The sequence below is a fragment of the Rhinoderma darwinii genome, unplaced genomic scaffold (genome assembly GCF_050947455.1).
Source record: "Rhinoderma darwinii isolate aRhiDar2 unplaced genomic scaffold, aRhiDar2.hap1 Scaffold_707, whole genome shotgun sequence".
Taxonomy (NCBI): domain Eukaryota; kingdom Metazoa; phylum Chordata; class Amphibia; order Anura; family Rhinodermatidae; genus Rhinoderma; species Rhinoderma darwinii.
The window spans coordinates 119,756-144,791 of NW_027464268.1; the positions used below are offsets into that span (position 1 = coordinate 119,756).

General features: G+C 47.7%; 17 non-coding genes across 17 annotated transcripts; all 17 read right to left on the reverse strand.

Moving 5' to 3' along the window:
- Positions 1 to 815: 815 nt before the first annotated feature.
- LOC142729085 (U2 spliceosomal RNA) lies at positions 816 to 1,006 on the reverse strand. The gene has a single exon (XR_012877980.1). It is a non-coding gene; the product is annotated as a U2 spliceosomal RNA (small nuclear RNA).
- A 1,316-nt stretch (positions 1,007 to 2,322) lies between these two features.
- On the reverse strand, positions 2,323 to 2,513 carry LOC142729086 (U2 spliceosomal RNA). Its single transcript, XR_012877981.1, has one exon. It is a non-coding gene; the product is annotated as a U2 spliceosomal RNA (small nuclear RNA).
- A 1,281-nt stretch (positions 2,514 to 3,794) lies between these two features.
- Positions 3,795 to 3,985, reverse strand: LOC142729087 (U2 spliceosomal RNA). The gene has a single exon (XR_012877982.1). It is a non-coding gene; the product is annotated as a U2 spliceosomal RNA (small nuclear RNA).
- Positions 3,986 to 5,281: 1,296 nt separating this feature from the next.
- On the reverse strand, positions 5,282 to 5,473 carry LOC142729131 (U2 spliceosomal RNA). The gene has a single exon (XR_012878021.1). It is a non-coding gene; the product is annotated as a U2 spliceosomal RNA (small nuclear RNA).
- A 1,276-nt stretch (positions 5,474 to 6,749) lies between these two features.
- Positions 6,750 to 6,940, reverse strand: LOC142729088 (U2 spliceosomal RNA). The gene has a single exon (XR_012877983.1). It is a non-coding gene; the product is annotated as a U2 spliceosomal RNA (small nuclear RNA).
- A 1,288-nt stretch (positions 6,941 to 8,228) lies between these two features.
- LOC142729090 (U2 spliceosomal RNA) lies at positions 8,229 to 8,419 on the reverse strand. The gene has a single exon (XR_012877984.1). It is a non-coding gene; the product is annotated as a U2 spliceosomal RNA (small nuclear RNA).
- Positions 8,420 to 9,735: 1,316 nt separating this feature from the next.
- Positions 9,736 to 9,926, reverse strand: LOC142729091 (U2 spliceosomal RNA). The gene has a single exon (XR_012877985.1). It is a non-coding gene; the product is annotated as a U2 spliceosomal RNA (small nuclear RNA).
- A 1,308-nt stretch (positions 9,927 to 11,234) lies between these two features.
- LOC142729092 (U2 spliceosomal RNA) lies at positions 11,235 to 11,425 on the reverse strand. The gene has a single exon (XR_012877986.1). It is a non-coding gene; the product is annotated as a U2 spliceosomal RNA (small nuclear RNA).
- A 1,284-nt stretch (positions 11,426 to 12,709) lies between these two features.
- Positions 12,710 to 12,900, reverse strand: LOC142729093 (U2 spliceosomal RNA). The gene has a single exon (XR_012877987.1). It is a non-coding gene; the product is annotated as a U2 spliceosomal RNA (small nuclear RNA).
- A 1,296-nt stretch (positions 12,901 to 14,196) lies between these two features.
- LOC142729094 (U2 spliceosomal RNA) lies at positions 14,197 to 14,387 on the reverse strand. Its single transcript, XR_012877988.1, has one exon. It is a non-coding gene; the product is annotated as a U2 spliceosomal RNA (small nuclear RNA).
- A 1,296-nt stretch (positions 14,388 to 15,683) lies between these two features.
- LOC142729095 (U2 spliceosomal RNA) lies at positions 15,684 to 15,874 on the reverse strand. Its single transcript, XR_012877989.1, has one exon. It is a non-coding gene; the product is annotated as a U2 spliceosomal RNA (small nuclear RNA).
- A 1,284-nt stretch (positions 15,875 to 17,158) lies between these two features.
- LOC142729097 (U2 spliceosomal RNA) lies at positions 17,159 to 17,349 on the reverse strand. Its single transcript, XR_012877991.1, has one exon. It is a non-coding gene; the product is annotated as a U2 spliceosomal RNA (small nuclear RNA).
- Positions 17,350 to 18,637: 1,288 nt separating this feature from the next.
- On the reverse strand, positions 18,638 to 18,828 carry LOC142729098 (U2 spliceosomal RNA). The gene has a single exon (XR_012877992.1). It is a non-coding gene; the product is annotated as a U2 spliceosomal RNA (small nuclear RNA).
- Positions 18,829 to 20,108: 1,280 nt separating this feature from the next.
- Positions 20,109 to 20,299, reverse strand: LOC142729099 (U2 spliceosomal RNA). Its single transcript, XR_012877993.1, has one exon. It is a non-coding gene; the product is annotated as a U2 spliceosomal RNA (small nuclear RNA).
- Positions 20,300 to 21,591: 1,292 nt separating this feature from the next.
- Positions 21,592 to 21,782, reverse strand: LOC142729102 (U2 spliceosomal RNA). The gene has a single exon (XR_012877994.1). It is a non-coding gene; the product is annotated as a U2 spliceosomal RNA (small nuclear RNA).
- Positions 21,783 to 23,062: 1,280 nt separating this feature from the next.
- LOC142729103 (U2 spliceosomal RNA) lies at positions 23,063 to 23,253 on the reverse strand. The gene has a single exon (XR_012877995.1). It is a non-coding gene; the product is annotated as a U2 spliceosomal RNA (small nuclear RNA).
- A 1,288-nt stretch (positions 23,254 to 24,541) lies between these two features.
- On the reverse strand, positions 24,542 to 24,732 carry LOC142729104 (U2 spliceosomal RNA). The gene has a single exon (XR_012877996.1). It is a non-coding gene; the product is annotated as a U2 spliceosomal RNA (small nuclear RNA).
- Positions 24,733 to 25,036: the final 304 nt, after the last annotated feature.

Here is a 25,036-nt window from a genome sequence, read left to right on the forward strand (position 1 = left end):
CGTCTGAACTTTATATAAGACGGTGAGGCTCAGTCAGTCACTCAGTGTTGCCTGAGAGGGCAACACTGCAACAGCCGGCCGCCAGGCTGTCTTTTTTTTTGCACAGCTAGTTGCCTCCAGGAGGCCACAAGAGGGAGACAAGGGACTGCAAAATGGAAAATAGGCATCCACCAACTTTACAGACAACTTCTCCTTGCTCCTACAACCTCCATCCTTGCACAGTTTGTTATTCTTCTAGGTAACATAGTAACAAATCCAAATTGCTGCTCTCTTTGTAGGCAAGCAAGGCTTTGTTGCAACTGCAATTCTTACTTCTTCTTGAAATGTAGGGACGACAGTACATTCCATCACATCCATCTAGTGTACACAGGTAGGTCCATTGTGGCGGGCAGGCGAGCGGGCGGGCTGCTTTATTGGCTGTTTGCTGTTCCCCTACTCCACTCCACTATTTGACTGTTGTGCTGCATCAATCAATCAATCAATCAATCAATCAATCAATCAATCAATCAATCAATCAGTGGCTGGCTCAGGTGCAGCTCTTTAACTTACCTAAAAGGGAGGGCGGAGAGAAGACAAGGAAGGTGAATGAGGTGTTCCAATGTGAAATGCCGGAAACACAGAAACACAGACGACACACAACAAGAGGTGGCAATCTATTCATTAATTGCATTTAATCAATGAGCTCATTATCACTCATGCATTGTCCAACAGGTGTTGAAATAATGGGATTAAAAGGGGAGATCCCTTCAGAAAGACAGAAACAATAGCAAAGACAAAAAACACTTTTGGAATCTGCTTTTAGTCAACACATAAGGAAAGGGTGCACCGGTCCTGGAAATACTGCAATACCAGGTCAATGCGTGGAGTGGACAGAGCAAGCTCTATTTCCATCTCCCTGTTCTAAAAATCCATTTAATATATGGTCCCCAGATAGGGGACGTATCAGATATTAAACTGATAAGAACAGATACTACACTTGATCTTAGCCAAAAGGCCGAGAAGCGATAACCCGAACGGGCCGCGCGTTGCCCGAGCCTGCCCGATACTGCTGTTCAGCCCTTGCAGCGATTCAGCCTACTTCTAGGCAATTCCATGGGGCCCTGCAGGCTCACACACTCACAGCTACACGGGAGGTGAATAAAGGCCGGAGAGGAAGCCAGACAGGATTTGCTTCTTTTGCTTGCACCACAATGCAGTGCTGAAAGAGGAGGAATCTACATAAAAACGCCTTCCTGGCAACGCCCAAATGCCCTGCTGCCATGCAGATAAACACTGGCAGCGGCAGCAAGTGCATGCCCACAGCCACCCCTTGTTCCTTCACACCTTGTATCAGCTGTAATCCAGTCCAGTCCAGTGCTGCCTGCTGAGCAGCACTGACCAACACTGCCTGGGCCCAGGCTTTTATCTCTGAGGCCCCATTATGATGTCAGAAAGCTGGCTCTGGAATCCTGAGGGCTCCACTATGACACGTGCAAAGTTCCGTCTGAACTTTATATAAGACGGTGAGGCTCAGTCAGTCACTCAGTGTTGCCTGAGAGGGCAACACTGCAACAGCCGGCCGCCAGGCTGTCTTTTTTTTGCACAGCTAGTTGCCTCCAGGAGGCCACAAGAGGGAGACAAGGGACTGCAAAATGGAAAATAGGCATCCACCAACTTTACAGACAACTTCTCCTTGCTCCTACAACCTCCATCCTTGCACAGTTTGTTATTCTTCTAGGTAACATAGTAACAAATCCAAATTGCTGCTCTCTTTGTAGGCAAGCAAGGCTTTGTTGCAACTGCAATTCTTACTTCTTCTTGAAATGTAGGGACGACAGTACATTCCATCACATCCATCTAGTGTACACAGGTAGGTCCATTGTGGCGGGCAGGCGAGCGGGCGGGCTGCTTTATTGGCTGTTTGCTGTTCCCCTACTCCACTCCACTATTTGACTGTTGTGCTGCATCAATCAATCAATCAATCAATCAATCAATCAATCAATCAATCAATCAATCAATCAATCAATCAATCAATCAATCAATCAGTGGCTGGCTCAGGTGCAGCTCTTTAACTTACCTAAAAGGGAGGGCGGAGAGAAGACAAGGAAGGTGAATGAGGTGTTCCAATGTGAAATGCCGGAAACACAGAAACACAGACGACACACAACAAGAGGTGGCAATCTATTCATTAATTGCATTTAATCAATGAGCTCATTATCACTCATGCATTGTCCAACAGGTGTTGAAATAATGGGATTAAAAGGGGAGATCCCTTCAGAAAGACAGAAACAATAGCAAAGACAAAAAACACTTTTGGAATCTGCTTTTAGTCAACACATAAGGAAAGGGTGCACCGGTCCTGGAAATACTGCAATACCAGGTCAATGCGTGGAGTGGACAGAGCAAGCTCTATTTCCATCTCCCTGTTCTAAAAATCCATTTAATATATGGTCCCCAGATAGGGGACGTATCAGATATTAAACTGATAAGAACAGATACTACACTTGATCTTAGCCAAAAGGCCGAGAAGCGATAACCCGAACGGGCCGCGCGTTGCCCGAGCCTGCCCGATACTGCTGTTCAGCCCTTGCAGCGATTCAGCCTACTTCTAGGCAATTCCATGGGGCCCTGCAGGCTCACACACTCACAGCTACACGGGAGGTGAATAAAGGCCGGAGAGGAAGCCAGACAGGATTTGCTTCTTTTGCTTGCACCACAATGCAGTGCTGAAAGAGGAGGAATCTACATAAAAACGCCTTCCTGGCAACGCCCAAATGCCCTGCTGCCATGCAGATAAACACTGGCAGCGGCAGCAAGTGCATGCCCACAGCCACCCCTTGTTCCTTCACACCTTGTATCAGCTGTAATCCAGTTCAGTCCAGTGCTGCCTGCTGAGCAGCACTGACCAACACTGCCTGGGCCCAGGCTTTTATCTCTGAGGCCCCATTATGATGTCAGAAAGCTGGCTCTGGAATCCTGAGGGCTCCACTATGACACGTGCAAAGTTCCGTCTGAACTTTATATAAGACGGTGAGGCTCAGTCAGTCACTCAGTGTTGCCTGAGAGGGCAACACTGCAACAGCCGGCCGCCAGGCTGTCTTTTTTTTGCACAGCTAGTTGCCTCCAGGAGGCCACAAGAGGGAGACAAGGGACTGCAAAATGGAAAATAGGCATCCACCAACTTTACAGACAACTTCTCCTTGCTCCTACAACCTCCATCCTTGCACAGTTTGTTATTCTTCTAGGTAACATAGTAACAAATCCAAATTGCTGCTCTCTTTGTAGGCAAGCAAGGCTTTGTTGCAACTGCAATTCTTACTTCTTCTTGAAATGTAGGGACGACAGTACATTCCATCACATCCATCTAGTGTACACAGGTAGGTCCATTGTGGCGGGCAGGCGAGCGGGCGGGCTGCTTTATTGGCTGTTTGCTGTTCCCCTACTCCACTCCACTATTTGACTGTTGTGCTGCAATCAATCAATCAATCAATCAATCAATCAATCAATCAATCAATCAGTGGCTGGCTCAGGTGCAGCTCTTTAACTTACCTAAAAGGGAGGGCGGAGAGAAGACAAGGAAGGTGAATGAGGTGTTCCAATGTGAAATGCCGGAAACACAGAAACACAGACGACACACAACAAGAGGTGGCAATCTATTCATTAATTGCATTTAATCAATGAGCTCATTATCACTCATGCATTGTCCAACAGGTGTTGAAATAATGGGATTAAAAGGGGAGATCCCTTCAGAAAGACAGAAACAATAGCAAAGACAAAAAACACTTTTGGAATCTGCTTTTAGTCAACACATAAGGAAAGGGTGCACCGGTCCTGGAAATACTGCAATACCAGGTCAATGCGTGGAGTGGACAGAGCAAGCTCTATTTCCATCTCCCTGTTCTAAAAATCCATTTAATATATGGTCCCCAGATAGGGGACGTATCAGATATTAAACTGATAAGAACAGATACTACACTTGATCTTAGCCAAAAGGCCGAGAAGCGATAACCCGAACGGGCCGCGCGTTGCCCGAGCCTGCCCGATACTGCTGTTCAGCCCTTGCAGCGATTCAGCCTACTTCTAGGCAATTCCATGGGGCCCTGCAGGCTCACACACTCACAGCTACACGGGAGGTGAATAAAGGCCGGAGAGGAAGCCAGACAGGATTTGCTTCTTTTGCTTGCACCACAATGCAGTGCTGAAAGAGGAGGAATCTACATAAAAACGCCTTCCTGGCAACGCCCAAATGCCCTGCTGCCATGCAGATAAACACTGGCAGCGGCAGCAAGTGCATGCCCACAGCCACCCCTTGTTCCTTCACACCTTGTATCAGCTGTAATCCAGTCCAGTCCAGTGCTGCCTGCTGAGCAGCACTGACCAACACTGCCTGAGCCCAGGCTTTTATCTCTGAGGCCCCATTATGATGTCAGAAAGCTGGCTCTGGAATCCTGAGGGCTCCACTATGACACGTGCAAAGTTCCGTCTGAACTTTATATAAGACGGTGAGGCTCAGTCAGTCACTCAGTGTTGCCTGAGAGGGCAACACTGCAACAGCCGGCCGCCAGGCTGTCTTTTTTTTGCACAGCTAGTTGCCTCCAGGAGGCCACAAGAGGGAGACAAGGGACTGCAAAATGGAAAATAGGCATCCACCAACTTTACAGACAACTTCTCCTTGCTCCTACAACCTCCATCCTTGCACAGTTTGTTATTCTTCTAGGTAACATAGTAACAAATCCAAATTGCTGCTCTCTTTGTAGGCAAGCAAGGCTTTGTTGCAACTGCAATTCTTACTTCTTCTTGAAATGTAGGGACGACAGTACATTCCATCACATCCATCTAGTGTACACAGGTAGGTCCATTGTGGCGGGCAGGCGAGCGGGCGGGCTGCTTTATTGGCTGTTTGCTGTTCCCCTACTCCACTCCACTATTTGACTGTTGTGCTGCATCAATCAATCAATCAATCAATCAATCAATCAATCAATCAATCAATCAATCAATCAATCAGTGGCTGGCTCAGGTGCAGCTCTTTAACTTACCTAAAAGGGAGGGCGGAGAGAAGACAAGGAAGGTGAATGAGGTGTTCCAATGTGAAATGCCGGAAACACAGAAACACAGACGACACACAACAAGAGGTGGCAATCTATTCATTAATTGCATTTAATCAATGAGCTCATTATCACTCATGCATTGTCCAACAGGTGTTGAAATAATGGGATTAAAAGGGGAGATCCCTTCAGAAAGACAGAAACAATAGCAAAGACAAAAAACACTTTTGGAATCTGCTTTTAGTCAACACATAAGGAAAGGGTGCACCGGTCCTGGAAATACTGCAATACCAGGTCAATGCGTGGAGTGGACAGAGCAAGCTCTATTTCCATCTCCCTGTTCTAAAAAATCCATTTAATATATGGTCCCCAGATAGGGGACGTATCAGATATTAAACTGATAAGAACAGATACTACACTTGATCTTAGCCAAAAGGCCGAGAAGCGATAACCCGAACGGGCCGCGCGTTGCCCGAGCCTGCCCGATACTGCTGTTCAGCCCTTGCAGCGATTCAGCCTACTTCTAGGCAATTCCATGGGGCCCTGCAGGCTCACACACTCACAGCTACACGGGAGGTGAATAAAGGCCGGAGAGGAAGCCAGACAGGATTTGCTTCTTTTGCTTGCACCACAATGCAGTGCTGAAAGAGGAGGAATCTACATAAAAACGCCTTCCTGGCAACGCCCAAATGTCCTGCTGCCATGCAGATAAACACTGGCAGCGGCAGCAAGTGCATGCCCACAGCCACCCCTTGTTCCTTCACACCTTGTATCAGCTGTAATCCAGTCCAGTCCAGTGCTGCCTGCTGAGCAGCACTGACCAACACTGCCTGGGCCCAGGCTTTTATCTCTGAGGCCCCATTATGATGTCAGAAAGCTGGCTCTGGAATCCTGAGGGCTCCACTATGACACGTGCAAAGTTCCGTCTGAACTTTATATAAGACGGTGAGGCTCAGTCAGTCACTCAGTGTTGCCTGAGAGGGCAACACTGCAACAGCCGGCCGCCAGGCTGTCTTTTTTTTGCACAGCTAGTTGCCTCCAGGAGGCCACAAGAGGGAGACAAGGGACTGCAAAATGGAAAATAGGCATCCACCAACTTTACAGACAACTTCTCCTTGCTCCTACAACCTCCATCCTTGCACAGTTTGTTATTCTTCTAGGTAACATAGTAACAAATCCAAATTGCTGCTCTCTTTGTAGGCAAGCAAGGCTTTGTTGCAACTGCAATTCTTACTTCTTCTTGAAATGTAGGGACGACAGTACATTCCATCACATCCATCTAGTGTACACAGGTAGGTCCATTGTGGCGGGCAGGCGAGCGGGCGGGCTGCTTTATTGGCTGTTTGCTGTTCCCCTACTCCACTCCACTATTTGACTGTTGTGCTGCATCAATCAATCAATCAATCAATCAATCAATCAATCAATCAGTGGCTGGCTCAGGTGCAGCTCTTTAACTTACCTAAAAGGGAGGGCGGAGAGAAGACAAGGAAGGTGAATGAGGTGTTCCAATGTGAAATGCCGGAAACACAGAAACACAGACGACACACAACAAGAGGTGGCAATCTATTCATTAATTGCATTTAATCAATGAGCTCATTATCACTCATGCATTGTCCAACAGGTGTTGAAATAATGGGATTAAAAGGGGAGATCCCTTCAGAAAGACAGAAACAATAGCAAAGACAAAAAACACTTTTGGAATCTGCTTTTAGTCAACACATAAGGAAAGGGTGCACCGGTCCTGGAAATACTGCAATACCAGGTCAATGCGTGGAGTGGACAGAGCAAGCTCTATTTCCATCTCCCTGTTCTAAAAATCCATTTAATATATGGTCCCCAGATAGGGGACGTATCAGATATTAAACTGATAAGAACAGATACTACACTTGATCTTAGCCAAAAGGCCGAGAAGCGATAACCCGAACGGGCCGCGCGTTGCCCGAGCCTGCCCGATACTGCTGTTCAGCCCTTGCAGCGATTCAGCCTACTTCTAGGCAATTCCATGGGGCCCTGCAGGCTCACACACTCACAGCTACACGGGAGGTGAATAAAGGCCGGAGAGGAAGCCAGACAGGATTTGCTTCTTTTGCTTGCACCACAATGCAGTGCTGAAAGAGGAGGAATCTACATAAAAACGCCTTCCTGGCAACGCCCAAATGCCCTGCTGCCATGCAGATAAACACTGGCAGCGGCAGCAAGTGCATGCCCACAGCCACCCCTTGTTCCTTCACACCTTGTATCAGCTGTAATCCAGTCCAGTCCAGTGCTGCCTGCTGAGCAGCACTGACCAACACTGCCTGGGCCCAGGCTTTTATCTCTGAGGCCCCATTATGATGTCAGAAAGCTGGCTCTGGAATCCTGAGGGCTCCACTATGACACGTGCAAAGTTCCGTCTGAACTTTATATAAGACGGTGAGGCTCAGTCAGTCACTCAGTGTTGCCTGAGAGGGCAACACTGCAACAGCCGGCCGCCAGGCTGTCTTTTTTTTGCACAGCTAGTTGCCTCCAGGAGGCCACAAGAGGGAGACAAGGGACTGCAAAATGGAAAATAGGCATCCACCAACTTTACAGACAACTTCTCCTTGCTCCTACAACCTCCATCCTTGCACAGTTTGTTATTCTTCTAGGTAACATAGTAACAAATCCAAATTGCTGCTCTCTTTGTAGGCAAGCAAGGCTTTGTTGCAACTGCAATTCTTACTTCTTCTTGAAATGTAGGGACGACAGTACATTCCATCACATCCATCTAGTGTACACAGGTAGGTCCATTGTGGCGGGCAGGCGAGCGGGCGGGCTGCTTTATTGGCTGTTTGCTGTTCCCCTACTCCACTCCACTATTTGACTGTTGTGCTGCATCAATCAATCAATCAATCAATCAATCAATCAATCAATCAATCAATCAATCAGTGGCTGGCTCAGGTGCAGCTCTTTAACTTACCTAAAAGGGAGGGCGGAGAGAAGACAAGGAAGGTGAATGAGGTGTTCCAATGTGAAATGCCGGAAACACAGAAACACAGACGACACACAACAAGAGGTGGCAATCTATTCATTAATTGCATTTAATCAATGAGCTCATTATCACTCATGCATTGTCCAACAGGTGTTGAAATAATGGGATTAAAAGGGGAGATCCCTTCAGAAAGACAGAAACAATAGCAAAGACAAAAAACACTTTTGGAATCTGCTTTTAGTCAACACATAAGGAAAGGGTGCACCGGTCCTGGAAATACTGCAATACCAGGTCAATGCGTGGAGTGGACAGAGCAAGCTCTATTTCCATCTCCCTGTTCTAAAAATCCATTTAATATATGGTCCCCAGATAGGGGACGTATCAGATATTAAACTGATAAGAACAGATACTACACTTGATCTTAGCCAAAAGGCCGAGAAGCGATAACCCGAACGGGCCGCGCGTTGCCCGAGCCTGCCCGATACTGCTGTTCAGCCCTTGCAGCGATTCAGCCTACTTCTAGGCAATTCCATGGGGCCCTGCAGGCTCACACACTCACAGCTACACGGGAGGTGAATAAAGGCCGGAGAGGAAGCCAGACAGGATTTGCTTCTTTTGCTTGCACCACAATGCAGTGCTGAAAGAGGAGGAATCTACATAAAAACGCCTTCCTGGCAACGCCCAAATGCCCTGCTGCCATGCAGATAAACACTGGCAGCGGCAGCAAGTGCATGCCCACAGCCACCCCTTGTTCCTTCACACCTTGTATCAGCTGTAATCCAGTCCAGTCCAGTGCTGCCTGCTGAGCAGCACTGACCAACACTGCCTGGGCCCAGGCTTTTATCTCTGAGGCCCCATTATGATGTCAGAAAGCTGGCTCTGGAATCCTGAGGGCTCCACTATGACACGTGCAAAGTTCCGTCTGAACTTTATATAAGACGGTGAGGCTCAGTCAGTCACTCAGTGTTGCCTGAGAGGGCAACACTGCAACAGCCGGCCGCCAGGCTGTCTTTTTTTTGCACAGCTAGTTGCCTCCAGGAGGCCACAAGAGGGAGACAAGGGACTGCAAAATGGAAAATAGGCATCCACCAACTTTACAGGCAACTTCTCCTTGCTCCTACAACCTCCATCCTTGCACAGTTTGTTATTCTTCTAGGTAACATAGTAACAAATCCAAATTGCTGCTCTCTTTGTAGGCAAGCAAGGCTTTGTTGCAACTGCAATTCTTACTTCTTCTTGAAATGTAGGGACGACAGTACATTCCATCACATCCATCTAGTGTACACAGGTAGGTCCATTGTGGCGGGCAGGCGAGCGGGCGGGCTGCTTTATTGGCTGTTTGCTGTTCCCCTACTCCACTCCACTATTTGACTGTTGTGCTGCATCAATCAATCAATAAATCAATCAATCAATCAATCAATCAATCAATCAATCAATCAATCAATCAATCAATCAATCAATCAGTGGCTGGCTCAGGTGCAGCTCTTTAACTTACCTAAAAGGGAGGGCGGAGAGAAGACAAGGAAGGTGAATGAGGTGTTCCAATGTGAAATGCCGGAAACACAGAAACACAGACGACACACAACAAGAGGTGGCAATCTATTCATTAATTGCATTTAATCAATGAGCTCATTATCACTCATGCATTGTCCAACAGGTGTTGAAATAATGGGATTAAAAGGGGAGATCCCTTCAGAAAGACAGAAACAATAGCAAAGACAAAAAACACTTTTGGAATCTGCTTTTAGTCAACACATAAGGAAAGGGTGCACCGGTCCTGGAAATACTGCAATACCAGGTCAATGCGTGGAGTGGACAGAGCAAGCTCTATTTCCATCTCCCTGTTCTAAAAATCCATTTAATATATGGTCCCCAGATAGGGGACGTATCAGATATTAAACTGATAAGAACAGATACTACACTTGATCTTAGCCAAAAGGCCGAGAAGCGATAACCCGAACGGGCCGCGCGTTGCCCGAGCCTGCCCGATACTGCTGTTCAGCCCTTGCAGCGATTCAGCCTACTTCTAGGCAATTCCATGGGGCCCTGCAGGCTCACACACTCACAGCTACACGGGAGGTGAATAAAGGCCGGAGAGGAAGCCAGACAGGATTTGCTTCTTTTGCTTGCACCACAATGCAGTGCTGAAAGAGGAGGAATCTACATAAAAACGCCTTCCTGGCAACGCCCAAATGCCCTGCTGCCATGCAGATAAACACTGGCAGCGGCAGCAAGTGCATGCCCACAGCCACCCCTTGTTCCTTCACACCTTGTATCAGCTGTAATCCAGTCCAGTCCAGTGCTGCCTGCTGAGCAGCACTGACCAACACTGCCTGGGCCCAGGCTTTTATCTCTGAGGCCCCATTATGATGTCAGAAAGCTGGCTCTGGAATCCTGAGGGCTCCACTATGACACGTGCAAAGTTCCGTCTGAACTTTATATAAGACGGTGAGGCTCAGTCAGTCACTCAGTGTTGCCTGAGAGGGCAACACTGCAACAGCCGGCCGCCAGGCTGTCTTTTTTTTGCACAGCTAGTTGCCTCCAGGAGGCCACAAGAGGGAGACAAGGGACTGCAAAATGGAAAATAGGCATCCACCAACTTTACAGGCAACTTCTCCTTGCTCCTACAACCTCCATCCTTGCACAGTTTGTTATTCTTCTAGGTAACATAGTAACAAATCCAAATTGCTGCTCTCTTTGTAGGCAAGCAAGGCTTTGTTGCAACTGCAATTCTTACTTCTTCTTGAAATGTAGGGACGACAGTACATTCCATCACATCCATCTAGTGTACACAGGTAGGTCCATTGTGGCGGGCAGGCGAGCGGGCGGGCTGCTTTATTGGCTGTTTGCTGTTCCCCTACTCCACTCCACTATTTGACTGTTGTGCTGCATCAATCAATCAATAAATCAATCAATCAATCAATCAATCAATCAATCAATCAATCAATCAATCAATCAATCAGTGGCTGGCTCAGGTGCAGCTCTTTAACTTACCTAAAAGGGAGGGCGGAGAGAAGACAAGGAAGGTGAATGAGGTGTTCCAATGTGAAATGCCGGAAACACAGAAACACAGACGACACACAACAAGAGGTGGCAATCTATTCATTAATTGCATTTAATCAATGAGCTCATTATCACTCATGCATTGTCCAACAGGTGTTGAAATAATGGGATTAAAAGGGGAGATCCCTTCAGAAAGACAGAAACAATAGCAAAGACAAAAAACACTTTTGGAATCTGCTTTTAGTCAACACATAAGGAAAGGGTGCACCGGTCCTGGAAATACTGCAATACCAGGTCAATGCGTGGAGTGGACAGAGCAAGCTCTATTTCCATCTCCCTGTTCTAAAAATCCATTTAATATATGGTCCCCAGATAGGGGACGTATCAGATATTAAACTGATAAGAACAGATACTACACTTGATCTTAGCCAAAAGGCCGAGAAGCGATAACCCGAACGGGCCGCGCGTTGCCCGAGCCTGCCCGATACTGCTGTTCAGCCCTTGCAGCGATTCAGCCTACTTCTAGGCAATTCCATGGGGCCCTGCAGGCTCACACACTCACAGCTACACGGGAGGTGAATAAAGGCCGGAGAGGAAGCCAGACAGGATTTGCTTCTTTTGCTTGCACCACAATGCAGTGCTGAAAGAGGAGGAATCTACATAAAAACGCCTTCCTGGCAACGCCCAAATGCCCTGCTGCCATGCAGATAAACACTGGCAGCGGCAGCAAGTGCATGCCCACAGCCACCCCTTGTTCCTTCACACCTTGTATCAGCTGTAATCCAGTCCAGTCCAGTGCTGCCTGCTGAGCAGCACTGACCAACACTGCCTGGGCCCAGGCTTTTATCTCTGAGGCCCCATTATGATGTCAGAAAGCTGGCTCTGGAATCCTGAGGGCTCCACTATGACACGTGCAAAGTTCCGTCTGAACTTTATATAAGACGGTGAGGCTCAGTCAGTCACTCAGTGTTGCCTGAGAGGGCAACACTGCAACAGCCGGCCGCCAGGCTGTCTTTTTTTTGCACAGCTAGTTGCCTCCAGGAGGCCACAAGAGGGAGACAAGGGACTGCAAAATGGAAAATAGGCATCCACCAACTTTACAGACAACTTCTCCTTGCTCCTACAACCTCCATCCTTGCACAGTTTGTTATTCTTCTAGGTAACATAGTAACAAATCCAAATTGCTGCTCTCTTTGTAGGCAAGCAAGGCTTTGTTGCAACTGCAATTCTTACTTCTTCTTGAAATGTAGGGACGACAGTACATTCCATCACATCCATCTAGTGTACACAGGTAGGTCCATTGTGGCGAGCAGGCGAGCGGGCGGGCTGCTTTATTGGCTGTTTGCTGTTCCCCTACTCCACTCCACTATTTGACTGTTGTGCTGCATCAATCAATCAATCAATCAATCAATCAATCAATCAATCAATCAATCAGTGGCTGGCTCAGGTGCAGCTCTTTAACTTACCTAAAAGGGAGGGCGGAGAGAAGACAAGGAAGGTGAATGAGGTGTTCCAATGTGAAATGCCGGAAACACAGAAACACAGACGACACACAACAAGAGGTGGCAATCTATTCATTAATTGCATTTAATCAATGAGCTCATTATCACTCATGCATTGTCCAACAGGTGTTGAAATAATGGGATTAAAAGGGGAGATCCCTTCAGAAAGACAGAAACAATAGCAAAGACAAAAAACACTTTTGGAATCTGCTTTTAGTCAACACATAAGGAAAGGGTGCACCGGTCCTGGAAATACTGCAATACCAGGTCAATGCGTGGAGTGGACAGAGCAAGCTCTATTTCCATCTCCCTGTTCTAAAAATCCATTTAATATATGGTCCCCAGATAGGGGACGTATCAGATATTAAACTGATAAGAACAGATACTACACTTGATCTTAGCCAAAAGGCCGAGAAGCGATAACCCGAACGGGCCGCGCGTTGCCCGAGCCTGCCCGATACTGCTGTTCAGCCCTTGCAGCGATTCAGCCTACTTCTAGGCAATTCCATGGGGCCCTGCAGGCTCACACACTCACAGCTACACGGGAGGTGAATAAAGGCCGGAGAGGAAGCCAGACAGGATTTGCTTCTTTTGCTTGCACCACAATGCAGTGCTGAAAGAGGAGGAATCTACATAAAAACGCCTTCCTGGCAACGCCCAAATGCCCTGCTGCCATGCAGATAAACACTGGCAGCGGCAGCAAGTGCATGCCCACAGCCACCCCTTGTTCCTTCACACCTTGTATCAGCTGTAATCCAGTCCAGTCCAGTGCTGCCTGCTGAGCAGCACTGACCAACACTGCCTGGGCCCAGGCTTTTATCTCTGAGGCCCCATTATGATGTCAGAAAGCTGGCTCTGGAATCCTGAGGGCTCCACTATGACACGTGCAAAGTTCCGTCTGAACTTTATATAAGACGGTGAGGCTCAGTCAGTCACTCAGTGTTGCCTGAGAGGGCAACACTGCAACAGCCGGCCGCCAGGCTGTCTTTTTTTTGCACAGCTAGTTGCCTCCAGGAGGCCACAAGAGGGAGACAAGGGACTGCAAAATGGAAAATAGGCATCCACCAACTTTACAGACAACTTCTCCTTGCTCCTACAACCTCCATCCTTGCACAGTTTGTTATTCTTCTAGGTAACATAGTAACAAATCCAAATTGCTGCTCTCTTTGTAGGCAAGCAAGGCTTTGTTGCAACTGCAATTCTTACTTCTTCTTGAAATGTAGGGACGACAGTACATTCCATCACATCCATCTAGTGTACACAGGTAGGTCCATTGTGGCGGGCAGGCGAGCGGGCGGGCTGCTTTATTGGCTGTTTGCTGTTCCCCTACTCCACTCCACTATTTGACTGTTGTGCTGCATCAATCAATCAATCAATCAATCAATCAATCAATCAATCAATCAATCAATCAATCAATCAGTGGCTGGCTCAGGTGCAGCTCTTTAACTTACCTAAAAGGGAGGGCGGAGAGAAGACAAGGAAGGTGAATGAGGTGTTCCAATGTGAAATGCCGGAAACACAGAAACACAGACGACACACAACAAGAGGTGGCAATCTATTCATTAATTGCATTTAATCAATGAGCTCATTATCACTCATGCATTGTCCAACAGGTGTTGAAATAATGGGATTAAAAGGGGAGATCCCTTCAGAAAGACAGAAACAATAGCAAAGACAAAAAACACTTTTGGAATCTGCTTTTAGTCAACACATAAGGAAAGGGTGCACCGGTCCTGGAAATACTGCAATACCAGGTCAATGCGTGGAGTGGACAGAGCAAGCTCTATTTCCATCTCCCTGTTCTAAAAATCCATTTAATATATGGTCCCCAGATAGGGGACGTATCAGATATTAAACTGATAAGAACAGATACTACACTTGATCTTAGCCAAAAGGCCGAGAAGCGATAACCCGAACGGGCCGCGCGTTGCCCGAGCCTGCCCGATACTGCTGTTCAGCCCTTGCAGCGATTCAGCCTACTTCTAGGCAATTCCATGGGGCCCTGCAGGCTCACACACTCACAGCTACACGGGAGGTGAATAAAGGCCGGAGAGGAAGCCAGACAGGATTTGCTTCTTTTGCTTGCACCACAATGCAGTGCTGAAAGAGGAGGAATCTACATAAAAACGCCTTCCTGGCAACGCCCAAATGCCCTGCTGCCATGCAGATAAACACTGGCAGCGGCAGCAAGTGCATGCCCACAGCCACCCCTTGTTCCTTCACACCTTGTATCAGCTGTAATCCAGTCCAGTCCAGTGCTGCCTGCTGAGCAGCACTGACCAACACTGCCTGGGCCCAGGCTTTTATCTCTGAGGCCCCATTATGATGTCAGAAAGCTGGCTCTGGAATCCTGAGGGCTCCACTATGACACGTGCAAAGTTCCGTCTGAACTTTATATAAGACGGTGAGGCTCAGTCAGTCACTCAGTGTTGCCTGAGAGGGCAACACTGCAACAGCCGGCCGCCAGGCTGTCTTTTTTTTGCACAGCTAGTTGCCTCCAGGAGGCCACAAGAGGGAGACAAGGGACTGCAAAATGGAAAATAGGCATCCACCAACTTTACAGACAACTTCTCCTTGCTCCTACAACCTCCATCCTTGCACAGTTTGTTATTCTTCTAGGTAACATAGTAACAAATCCAAATTGCTGCTCTCTTTGTAGGCAAGCAAGGCTTTGTTGCAACTGCAATTCTTACTTCTTCTTGAAATGTAGGGACGACAGTACATTCCATCACATCCATCTAGTGTACACAGGTAGGTCCATTGTGGCGGGCAGGCGAGCGGGCGGGCTGCTTTATTGGCTGTTTGCTGTTCCCCTACTCCACTCCACTATTTGACTGTTGTGCTGCATCAATCAATCAATCAATCAATCAATCAATCAATCAATCAATCAATCAATCAATCAATCAGTGGCTGGCTCAGGTGCAGCTCTTTAACTTACCTAAAAGGGAGGGCGGAGAGAAGACAAGGAAGGTGAATGAGGTGTTCCAATGTGAAATGCCGGAAACACAGAAACACAGACGACACACAACAAGAGGTGGCAATCTATTCATTAATTGCATTTAATCAATGAGCTCATTATCACTCATGCATTGTCCAACAGGTGTTGAAATAATGGGATTAAAAGGGGAGATCCCTTCAGAAAGACAGAAACAATAGCAAAGACAAAAAACACTTTTGGAATCTGCTTTTAGTCAACACATAAGGAAAGGGTGCACCGGTCCTGGAAATACTGCAATACCAGGTCAATGCGTGGAGTGGACAGAGCAAGCTCTATTTCCATCTCCCTGTTCTAAAAATCCATTTAATATATGGTCCCCAGATAGGGGACGTATCAGATATTAAACTGATAAGAACAGATACTACACTTGATCTTAGCCAAAAGGCCGAGAAGCGATAACCCGAACGGGCCGCGCGTTGCCCGAGCCTGCCCGATACTGCTGTTCAGCCCTTGCAGCGATTCAGCCTACTTCTAGGCAATTCCATGGGGCCCTGCAGGCTCACACACTCACAGCTACACGGGAGGTGAATAAAGGCCGGAGAGGAAGCCAGACAGGATTTGCTTCTTTTGCTTGCACCACAATGCAGTGCTGAAAGAGGAGGAATCTACATAAAAACGCCTTCCTGGCAACGCCCAAATGCCCTGCTGCCATGCAGATAAACACTGGCAGCGGCAGCAAGTGCATGCCCACAGCCACCCCTTGTTCCTTCACACCTTGTATCAGCTGTAATCCAGTCCAGTCCAGTGCTGCCTGCTGAGCAGCACTGACCAACACTGCCTGGGCCCAGGCTTTTATCTCTGAGGCCCCATTATGATGTCAGAAAGCTGGCTCTGGAATCCTGAGGGCTCCACTATGACACGTGCAAAGTTCCGTCTGAACTTTATATAAGACGGTGAGGCTCAGTCAGTCACTCAGTGTTGCCTGAGAGGGCAACACTGCAACAGCCGGCCGCCAGGCTGTCTTTTTTTTGCACAGCTAGTTGCCTCCAGGAGGCCACAAGAGGGAGACAAGGGACTGCAAAATGGAAAATAGGCATCCACCAACTTTACAGACAACTTCTCCTTGCTCCTACAACCTCCATCCTTGCACAGTTTGTTATTCTTCTAGGTAACATAGTAACAAATCCAAATTGCTGCTCTCTTTGTAGGCAAGCAAGGCTTTGTTGCAACTGCAATTCTTACTTCTTCTTGAAATGTAGGGACGACAGTACATTCCATCACATCCATCTAGTGTACACAGGTAGGTCCATTGTGGCGGGCAGGCGAGCGGGCGGGCTGCTTTATTGGCTGTTTGCTGTTCCCCTACTCCACTCCACTATTTGACTGTTGTGCTGCATCAATCAATCAATCAATCAATCAATCAATCAATCAATCAATCAATCAGTGGCTGGCTCAGGTGCAGCTCTTTAACTTACCTAAAAGGGAGGGCGGAGAGAAGACAAGGAAGGTGAATGAGGTGTTCCAATGTGAAATGCCGGAAACACAGAAACACAGACGACACACAACAAGAGGTGGCAATCTATTCATTAATTGCATTTAATCAATGAGCTCATTATCACTCATGCATTGTCCAACAGGTGTTGAAATAATGGGATTAAAAGGGGAGATCCCTTCAGAAAGACAGAAACAATAGCAAAGACAAAAAACACTTTTGGAATCTGCTTTTAGTCAACACATAAGGAAAGGGTGCACCGGTCCTGGAAATACTGCAATACCAGGTCAATGCGTGGAGTGGACAGAGCAAGCTCTATTTCCATCTCCCTGTTCTAAAAATCCATTTAATATATGGTCCCCAGATAGGGGACGTATCAGATATTAAACTGATAAGAACAGATACTACACTTGATCTTAGCCAAAAGGCCGAGAAGCGATAACCCGAACGGGCCGCGCGTTGCCCGAGCCTGCCCGATACTGCTGTTCAGCCCTTGCAGCGATTCAGCCTACTTCTAGGCAATTCCATGGGGCCCTGCAGGCTCACACACTCACAGCTACACGGGAGGTGAATAAAGGCCGGAGAGGAAGCCAGACAGGATTTGCTTCTTTTGCTTGCACCACAATGCAGTGCTGAAAGAGGAGGAATCTACATAAAAACGCCTTCCTGGCAACCCCCAAATGCCCTGCTGCCATGCAGATAAACACTGGCAGCGGCAGCAAGTGCATGCCCACAGCCACCCCTTGTTCCTTCACACCTTGTATCAGCTGTAATCCAGTCCAGTCCAGTGCTGCCTGCTGAGCAGCACTGACCAACACTGCCTGGGCCCAGGCTTTTATCTCTGAGGCCCCATTATGATGTCAGAAAGCTGGCTCTGGAATCCTGAGGGCTCCACTATGACACGTGCAAAGTTCCGTCTGAACTTTATATAAGACGGTGAGGCTCAGTCAGTCACTCAGTGTTGCCTGAGAGGGCAACACTGCAACAGCCGGCCGCCAGGCTGTCTTTTTTTTGCACAGCTAGTTGCCTCCAGGAGGCCACAAGAGGGAGACAAGGGACTGCAAAATGGAAAATAGGCATCCACCAACTTTACAGACAACTTCTCCTTGCTCCTACAACCTCCATCCTTGCACAGTTTGTTATTCTTCTAGGTAACATAGTAACAAATCCAAATTGCTGCTCTCTTTGTAGGCAAGCAAGGCTTTGTTGCAACTGCAATTCTTACTTCTTCTTGAAATGTAGGGACGACAGTACATTCCATCACATCCATCTAGTGTACACAGGTAGGTCCATTGTGGCGGGCAGGCGAGCGGGTGGGCTGCTTTATTGGCTGTTTGCTGTTCCCCTACTCCACTCCACTATTTGACTGTTGTGCTGCATCAATCAATCAATCAATCAATCAATCAATCAATCAATCAATCAATCAATCAGTGGCTGGCTCAGGTGCAGCTCTTTAACTTACCTAAAAGGGAGGGCGGAGAGAAGACAAGGAAGGTGAATGAGGTGTTCCAATGTGAAATGCCGGAAACACAGAAACACAGACGACACACAACAAGAGGTGGCAATCTATTCATTAATTGCATTTAATCAATGAGCTCATTATCACTCATGCATTGTCCAACAGGTGTTGAAATAATGGGATTAAAAGGGGAGATCCCTTCAGAAAGACAGAAACAATAGCAAAGACAAAAAACACTTTTGGAATCTGCTTTTAGTCAACACATAAGGAAAGGGTGCACCGGTCCTGGAAATACTGCAATACCAGGTCAATGCGTGGAGTGGACAGAGCAAGCTCTATTTCCATCTCCCTGTTCTAAAAATCCATTTAATATATGGTCCCCAGATAGGGGACGTATCAGATATTAAACTGATAAGAACAGATACTACACTTGATCTTAGCCAAAAGGCCGAGAAGCGATAACCCGAACGGGCCGCGCGTTGCCCGAGCCTGCCCGATACTGCTGTTCAGCCCTTGCAGCGATTCAGCCTACTTCTAGGCAATTCCATGGGGCCCTGCAGGCTCACACACTCACAGCTACACGGGAGGTGAATAAAGGCCGGAGAGGAAGCCAGACAGGATTTGCTTCTTTTGCTTGCACCACAATGCAGTGCTGAAAGAGGAGGAATCTACATAAAAACGCCTTCCTGGCAACGCCCAAATGCCCTGCTGCCATGCAGATAAACACTGGCAGCGGCAGCAAGTGCATGCCCACAGCCACCCCTTGTTCCTTCACACCTTGTATCAGCTGTAATCCAGTCCAGTCCAGTGCTGCCTGCTGAGCAGCACTGACCAACACTGCCTGGGCCCAGGCTTTTATCTCTGAGGCCCCATTATGATGTCAGAAAGCTGGCTCTGGAATCCTGAGGGCTCCACTATGACACGTGCAAAGTTCCGTCTGAACTTTATATAAGACGGTGAGGCTCAGTCAGTCACTCAGTGTTGCCTGAGAGGGCAACACTGCAACAGCCGGCCGCCAGGCTGTCTTTTTTTTGCACAGCTAGTTGCCTCCAGGAGGCCACAAGAGGGAGACAAGGGACTGCAAAATGGAAAATAGGCATCCACCAACTTTACAGACAACTTCTCCTTGCTCCTACAACCTCCATCCTTGCACAGTTTGTTATTCTTCTAGGTAACATAGTAACAAATCCAAATTGCTGCTCTCTTTGTAGGCAAGCAAGGCTTTGTTGCAACTGCAATTCTTACTTCTTCTTGAAATGTAGGGACGACAGTACATTCCATCACATCCATCTAGTGTACACAGGTAGGTCCATTGTGGCGGGCAGGCGAGCGGGCGGGCTGCTTTATTGGCTGTTTGCTGTTCCCCTACTCCACTCCACTATTTGACTGTTGTGCTGCATCAATCAATCAATCAATCAATCAATCAATCAATCAATCAATCAGTGGCTGGCTCAGGTGCAGCTCTTTAACTTACCTAAAAGGGAGGGCGGAGAGAAGACAAGGAAGGTGAATGAGGTGTTCCAATGTGAAATGCCGGAAACACAGAAACACAGACGACACACAACAAGAGGTGGCAATCTATTCATTAATTGCATTTAATCAATGAGCTCATTATCACTCATGCATTGTCCAACAGGTGTTGAAATAATGGGATTAAAAGGGGAGATCCCTTCAGAAAGACAGAAACAATAGCAAAGACAAAAAACACTTTTGGAATCTGCTTTTAGTCAACACATAAGGAAAGGGTGCACCGGTCCTGGAAATACTGCAATACCAGGTCAATGCGTGGAGTGGACAGAGCAAGCTCTATTTCCATCTCCCTGTTCTAAAAATCCATTTAATATATGGTCCCCAGATAGGGGACGTATCAGATATTAAACTGATAAGAACAGATACTACACTTGATCTTAGCCAAAAGGCCGAGAAGCGATAACCCGAACGGGCCGCGCGTTGCCCGAGCCTGCCCGATACTGCTGTTCAGCCCTTGCAGCGATTCAGCCTACTTCTAGGCAATTCCATGGGGCCCTGCAGGCTCACACACTCACAGCTACACGGGAGGTGAATAAAGGCCGGAGAGGAAGCCAGACAGGATTTCCTTCTTTTGCTTGCACCACAATGCAGTGCTGAAAGAGGAGGAATCTACATAAAAACGCCTTCCTGGCAACGCCCAAATGCCCTGCTGCCATGCAGATAAACACTGGCAGCGGCAGCAAGTGCATGCCCACAGCCACCCCTTGTTCCTTCACACCTTGTATCAGCTGTAATCCAGTCCAGTCCAGTGCTGCCTGCTGAGCAGCACTGACCAACACTGCCTGGGCCCAGGCTTTTACCTCTGAGGCCCCATTATGATGTCAGAAAGCTGGCTCTGGAATCCTGAGGGCTCCACTATGACACGTGCAAAGTTCCGTCTGAACTTTATATAAGACGGTGAGGCTCAGTCAGTCACTCAGTGTTGCCTGAGAGGGCAACACTGCAACAGCCGGCCGCCAGGCTGTCTTTTTTTTGCACAGCTAGTTGCCTCCAGGAGGCCACAAGAGGGAGACAAGGGACTGCAAAATGGAAAATAGGCATCCACCAACTTTACAGACAACTTCTCCTTGCTCCTACAACCTCCATCCTTGCACAGTTTGTTATTCTTCTAGGTAACATAGTAACAAATCCAAATTGCTGCTCTCTTTGTAGGCAAGCAAGGCTTTGTTGCAACTGCAATTCTTACTTCTTCTTGAAATGTAGGGACGACAGTACATTCCATCACATCCATCTAGTGTACACAGGTAGGTCCATTGTGGCGGGCAGGCGAGCGGGCGGGCTGCTTTATTGGCTGTTTGCTGTTCCCCTACTCCACTCCACTATTTGACTGTTGTGCTGCATCAATCAATCAATCAATCAATCAATCAATCAATCAATCAATCAATCAATCAATCAGTGGCTGGCTCAGGTGCAGCTCTTTAACTTACCTAAAAGGGAGGGCGGAGAGAAGACAAGGAAGGTGAATGAGGTGTTCCAATGTGAAATGCCGGAAACACAGAAACACAGACGACACACAACAAGAGGTGGCAATCTATTCATTAATTGCATTTAATCAATGAGCTCATTATCACTCATGCATTGTCCAACAGGTGTTGAAATAATGGGATTAAAAGGGGAGATCCCTTCAGAAAGACAGAAACAATAGCAAAGACAAAAAACACTTTTGGAATCTGCTTTTAGTCAACACATAAGGAAAGGGTGCACCGGTCCTGGAAATACTGCAATACCAGGTCAATGCGTGGAGTGGACAGAGCAAGCTCTATTTCCATCTCCCTGTTCTAAAAATCCATTTAATATATGGTCCCCAGATAGGGGACGTATCAGATATTAAACTGATAAGAACAGATACTACACTTGATCTTAGCCAAAAGGCCGAGAAGCGATAACCCGAACGGGCCGCGCGTTGCCCGAGCCTGCCCGATACTGCTGTTCAGCCCTTGCAGCGATTCAGCCTACTTCTAGGCAATTCCATGGGGCCCTGCAGGCTCACACACTCACAGCTACACGGGAGGTGAATAAAGGCCGGAGAGGAAGCCAGACAGGATTTGCTTCTTTTGCTTGCACCACAATGCAGTGCTGAAAGAGGAGGAATCTACATAAAAACGCCTTCCTGGCAACGCCCAAATGCCCTGCTGCCATGCAGATAAACACTGGCAGCGGCAGCAAGTGCATGCCCACAGCCACCCCTTGTTCCTTCACACCTTGTATCAGCTGTAATCCAGTCCAGTCCAGTGCTGCCTGCTGAGCAGCACTGACCAACACTGCCTGGGCCCAGGCTTTTATCTCTGAGGCCCCATTATGATGTCAGAAAGCTGGCTCTGGAATCCTGAGGGCTCCACTATGACACGTGCAAAGTTCCGTCTGAACTTTATATAAGACGGTGAGGCTCAGTCAGTCACTCAGTGTTGCCTGAGAGGGCAACACTGCAACAGCCGGCCGCCAGGCTGTCTTTTTTTTGCACAGCTAGTTGCCTCCAGGAGGCCACAAGAGGGAGACAAGGGACTGCAAAATGGAAAATAGGCATCCACCAACTTTACAGACAACTTCTCCTTGCTCCTACAACCTCCATCCTTGCACAGTTTGTTATTCTTCTAGGTAACATAGTAACAAATCCAAATTGCTGCTCTCTTTGTAGGCAAGCAAGGCTTTGTTGCAACTGCAATTCTTACTTCTTCTTGAAATGTAGGGACGACAGTACATTCCATCACATCCATCTAGTGTACACAGGTAGGTCCATTGTGGCGGGCAGGCGAGCGGGCGGGCTGCTTTATTGGCTGTTTGCTGTTCCCCTACTCCACTCCACTATTTGACTGTTGTGCTGCATCAATCAATCAATCAATCAATCAATCAATCAATCAATCAATCAGTGGCTGGCTCAGGTGCAGCTCTTTAACTTACCTAAAAGGGATGGCGGAGAGAAGACAAGGAAGGTGAATGAGGTGTTCCAATGTGAAATGCCGGAAACACAGAAACACAGACGACACACAACAAGAGGTGGCAATCTATTCATTAATTGCATTTAATCAATGAGCTCATTATCACTCATGCATTGTCCAACAGGTGTTGAAATAATGGGATTAAAAGGGGAGATCCCTTCAGAAAGACAGAAACAATAGCAAAGACAAAAAACACTTTTGGAATCTGCTTTTAGTCAACACATAAGGAAAGGGTGCACCGGTCCTGGAAATACTGCAATACCAGGTCAATGCGTGGAGTGGACAGAGCAAGCTCTATTTCCATCTCCCTGTTCTAAAAATCCATTTAATATATGGTCCCCAGATAGGGGACGTATCAGATATTAAACTGATAAGAACAGATACTACACTTGATCTTAGCCAAAAGGCCGAGAAGCGATAACCCGAACGGGCCGCGCGTTGCCCGAGCCTGCCCGATACTGCTGTTCAGCCCTTGCAGCGATTCAGCCTACTTCTAGGCAATTCCATGGGGCCCTGCAGGCTCACACACTCACAGCTACACGGGAGGTGAATAAAGGCCGGAGAGGAAGCCAGACAGGATTTGCTTCTTTTGCTTGCACCACAATGCAGTGCTGAAAGAGGAGGAATCTACATAAAAACGCCTTCCTGGCAACGCCCAAATGCCCTGCTGCCATGCAGATAAACACTGGCAGCGGCAGCAAGTGCATGCCCACAGCCACCCCTTGTTCCTTCACACCTTGTATCAGCTGTAATCCAGTCCAGTCCAGTGCTGCCTGCTGAGCAGCACTGACCAACACTGCCTGGGCCCAGGCTTTTATCTCTGAGGCCCCATTATGATGTCAGAAAGCTGGCTCTGGAATCCTGAGGGCTCCACTATGACACGTGCAAAGTTCCGTCTGAACTTTATATAAGACGGTGAGGCTCAGTCAGTCACTCAGTGTTGCCTGAGAGGGCAACACTGCAACAGCCGGCCGCCAGGCTGTCTTTTTTTTGCACAGCTAGTTGCCTCCAGGAGGCCACAAGAGGGAGACAAGGGACTGCAAAATGGAAAATAGGCATCCACCAACTTTACAGACAACTTCTCCTTGCTCCTACAACCTCCATCCTTGCACAGTTTGTTATTCTTCTAGGTAACATAGTAACAAATCCAAATTGCTGCTCTCTTTGTAGGCAAGCAAGGCTTTGTTGCAACTGCAATTCTTACTTCTTCTTGAAATGTAGGGACGACAGTACATTCCATCACATCCATCTAGTGTACACAGGTAGGTCCATTGTGGCGGGCAGGCGAGCGGGCGGGCTGCTTTATTGGCTGTTTGCTGTTCCCCTACTCCACTCCACTATTTGACTGTTGTGCTGCATCAATCAATCAATCAATCAATCAATCAATCAATCAATCAATCAATCAATCAGTGGCTGGCTCAGGTGCAGCTCTTTAACTTACCTAAAAGGGAGGGCGGAGAGAAGACAAGGAAGGTGAATGAGGTGTTCCAATGTGAAATGCCGGAAACACAGAAACACAGACGACACACAACAAGAGGTGGCAATCTATTCATTAATTGCATTTAATCAATGAGCTCATTATCACTCATGCATTGTCCAACAGGTGTTGAAATAATGGGATTAAAAGGGGAGATCCCTTCAGAAAGACAGAAACAATAGCAAAGACAAAAAACACTTTTGGAATCTGCTTTTAGTCAACACATAAGGAAAGGGTGCACCGGTCCTGGAAATACTGCAATACCAGGTCAATGCGTGGAGTGGACAGAGCAAGCTCTATTTCCATCTCCCTGTTCTAAAAATCCATTTAATATATGGTCCCCAGATAGGGGACGTATCAGATATTAAACTGATAAGAACAGATACTACACTTGATCTTAGCCAAAAGGCCGAGAAGCGATAACCCGAACGGGCCGCGCGTTGCCCGAGCCTGCCCGATACTGCTGTTCAGCCCTTGCAGCGATTCAGCCTACTTCTAGGCAATTCCATGGGGCCCTGCAGGCTCACACACTCACAGCTACACGGGAGGTGAATAAAGGCCGGAGAGGAAGCCAGACAGGATTTGCTTCTTTTGCTTGCACCACAATGCAGTGCTGAAAGAGGAGGAATCTACATAAAAACGCCTTCCTGGCAACGCCCAAATGCCCTGCTGCCATGCAGATAAACACTGGCAGCGGCAGCAAGTGCATGCCCACAGCCACCCCT